The sequence below is a fragment of the Lactuca sativa genome, chromosome 6, assembly GCF_002870075.4.
Source record: "Lactuca sativa cultivar Salinas chromosome 6, Lsat_Salinas_v11, whole genome shotgun sequence".
NCBI lineage: Eukaryota > Viridiplantae > Streptophyta > Magnoliopsida > Asterales > Asteraceae > Lactuca > Lactuca sativa.
This window is the reverse complement of record NC_056628.2, coordinates 24,302,501-24,305,951: the sequence shown is the minus strand read 5'-3', so window position 1 is coordinate 24,305,951 and position 3,451 is coordinate 24,302,501. Positions and strand designations below refer to the sequence as shown.

General features: G+C 38.4%; 1 non-coding gene across 1 annotated transcript; it reads left to right on the top strand.

The window, feature by feature from the left end:
* The first annotated feature begins 873 nt into the window (after window positions 1-873).
* On the top strand, window positions 874-980 carry LOC111883030 (small nucleolar RNA R71). Its single transcript, XR_002847329.1, has one exon. It is a non-coding gene; the product is annotated as a small nucleolar RNA R71 (small nucleolar RNA).
* The last annotated feature ends 2,471 nt before the right edge of the window (window positions 981-3,451 follow it).

Genomic DNA, 3,451 nt, shown 5'->3' with positions numbered 1-3,451 from the left:
TCATGTTCTTCTTTATCCTCTTGCACCAGTTTAGCATCTTCTTGTTGAATAGGAGTCAGAAGGGTTATAATCTTCCCACTCCTAGTTGTGACAATATTTATATGTGCACCTTTCGGGTTACTTTCGGTATTGCTCGGAAGTCCACCTGGTCTTCTCTCATTCGCTTGTTGTGCAAGTTTCCCCAGCTGCTTTTCTATGTTGAGAATAGATGTTTGCTGATTCGTAAGCAAGGCTTGTTGATCTTTCATCATAAGTTGGTGTTCTCTCAACATATTTTGTTGATCTTTAAGTGTAGCATCGGTATCATTGTGTCTTTTCTAGGATGCGGCCACGAATCTTGTAAGCATGTCTTCCAAATCTGATTTCTTTTCATGTACCGGTTCCTCCTTTTGATAAAAGCCTCTCTACTTTTGCTTATACTTTTCTTCCCTTGTGTTTTTGTACTCATCATATGGTAGCCATTCTTTCTTTGGTTTTCGCCAATTATCATCAAACCTATCACCACTTGAATAGCACACTTGTACCTTCCATGCCCATTCTCATCAAGATCAGTCTTTTGTAAGGTGGGGCCATTTAGAGCTTTCACATCCCACTCTAATAGCATGGATGGATTGATCCATCTTCGTCATTCTTCGGTCCATGCTTTCCAATTTTGCCATCATTGCTGCCATGTCATCAGTGATAGAATTTACCGCCCCTCGAGTCAAGTCATTCCTTAGGTTATGGTACTCTCTAGAGTGCTTAGAGAATTCTTCAATTAGTTCTTTGATCACCGGGGGTGCCTTCTTTGTGAGGGGTCCTTGTGAGTCAAGGAGCTGCCTAGTTATTACATTGACTCCATCATAGAAAATGGAGACTTCTTGTTGACTGTTTAGATCATGATGTGGGCAGTTCCTTAGTGGGCCCTTGTATCTCTCCCAAGCCTCATAAAGTGACTCTCCAGCTTGTTATTCAAAGTTGGCAATGGCTTTCTTCAACTTAACTATCTTCAAAGGTGGGCAAACTGGTCAATAAATTCTTCTTTCATCTTGGCCCATATGGTGATGGATCCGGAAGGGAGTGATTTGAGCCAGTCTTTCCCAGATCCTTTGAATGTGACGGAGTAAAATAGTTTCGCGAGGTACATTTGGAACATTAAAGTAGTCGGCTACATCGTTGACCTCGTCCAAACGTTTGTATGCGTCTTCGAGATCTTTTCTATAGAAGGGAATCTCCTTAAGTTGAGCAATTATGTGGCCTTTGAGTTCGAAAGTGGTTGTCGCGGGAATCACGGGTTGCACGAGTCATGGGTCGGTATCGTCACGTATCCTCTTCTTTCATTCACCCATAGGAACTTCATCGATGTTAGCCATGGGGTTAGCTAATTTGCCTTCAAAATCGCTGTCTTCCACGGTTTCGGATTCTTCCCCTTCGGTTTCGTACTCGGTGTCCTCCTTCTTTGTGTCTTCGTCCGCCACTGAAGAGAAGTTGGATTCTCCTACTTTCTTGCCCATTTTCTTACTAAAAACAGCTTTTAGATTCTTCAACGGTGAATTCTTCGATGTTGCGGTTTCTCCTACGTTCTTGCCTTTGTTTTTCTTCAAGGTTGCTTCCGGGTCTTCAAGCGGTGGGATCAAAGGCGTACCTCCTCCCCTAGTCATAAACGAACTGTAAACAAAACAGAAAACACGCATAAAAAGAACAAAAATAAAATAAAAACGAAACTGGGTTTCAGCAATGGACTCGTCGAGTAGATTCGATTGCACTCGGCGAGTTCACGGCTAAAACTGAAAAAAAAATTAACAAAAATCCTAACAAATTAGTTAAACTTAAAACTAAACCTAATACCTAGACTATCAAAACAGAAACTTTGTGTAAGATTAATCTCACACAAAGGATCGATAACACTAGAAATTAGAATAAAATTTTGAACCGTTCCCCGGCAACGGCGCTAAAAACTTGGTGTGTGTTAAACTAACTAGTTTAACCTACTTTTTATTTATGAATTTAACAAACAAAAGGCAGTGGACCTGTCAATTGGTAATATAAATTAGCAAGTAGGGTATCGAACTCAGGGAACGGAAATTAATCTAATTACTAGAATTATCTAAAACAATTAGTAAAATAGAGGGGTTTTATCTAGTTTTGCAAGACTATAAACTTAACTAACAGCTGAAAACACGTAAATATCAACTAAATATCAACTAATAAATTCCCTAGTTTAATCATTCTGGTTAAATAAGACTTGTAACTAGCTAATTAAATTGGTGATTCAATTAACCTCTTGATGATGGTGTATCACTCAAGCTCACACATTAATTTACCCATTCTCTAGTTAATCCTAGTTTCATATTCATTATTCCTAGGCATATAGCAATGTGTTCACATAAATTATATGAGATAAGCAACTAAGAGATGTTCATGCAACTTAATTACTTAGCAATTAATAGAAAATAGTTATGGTTAATGCATAAGGGTCTTTAACAAGCTTATTTAACAAAATTCACCACATAACAATTAATCAAAATAGTAAATTAATCCATAGGATCAACTTGTCTACCCTAAACAGAAACTAACGAAATTAGTTCATGATTATAGTTGAATAAAGCCTAAAAACGAATTCAAACATGCTAGACATAGTTCTATTCAAAGATAAAGTGGAAAATTAAACCTAAGTTGCCTTATTCTTCTTAGATTTGAGGATTAGGGTTCTTCTCACGTTCTTCTGATCTCCAGCAGTCTCCTTAGTCACCAAGTAAGTTTCCCAAAAGCCAGAGAGAGCCTCCATTCAGATTTATGGCTTCTATTTATAGATATCTCAAAAAAGGGGCTACTCGTCGAGTAGACAACTGACTCGGCGAGCCCCCTTGAGGAATCCGTATACGGCAAGGACTCTACGTGTAGCTTCGCGAATCTTCGTAGGTACTCGTTGAGTAGACATCCCTACTCGCCGAGTAGCTTCAGGATTTAGCATTTTTTTTCTTCTTTCTTCAATTCCCCAGCTTTCGATCGTATCTCCTGCTTCCTTTTGCTTCCGAGCTTCCCTGTTGGACTGAAAATACATTTTGAACACTATTAAGTACCTTTTGTCCATAATATGTAAATAATTAGCTAATAAATGATGAAAATCTATACTAAATATATAGCTAAATATGCACATATCATGTCACTTGGGTGTCATGAATATTAAACCCTAGTTTAATGAGAACAAACAAGAAGAGACCAATTCAATGGTATCCTTATAGGTTTAAACCATGAGCCTTGTGACATCTCCGGTTTACCCCCACACATCACATGCCGTCTTTGTGTTCTCCATTAGCGCTAATATGGCCATGCGCTATAAATCTTTTTCATGACCCTTTAGAAGATAAACCACTAATCTTCACTTGAGGTGGCACCACCTCTAGATCATATAGGCAAAGTTTTATAGCATCTTTGTTGCTTAGATGTCTCCAAAACTTTGTTAAGAGTT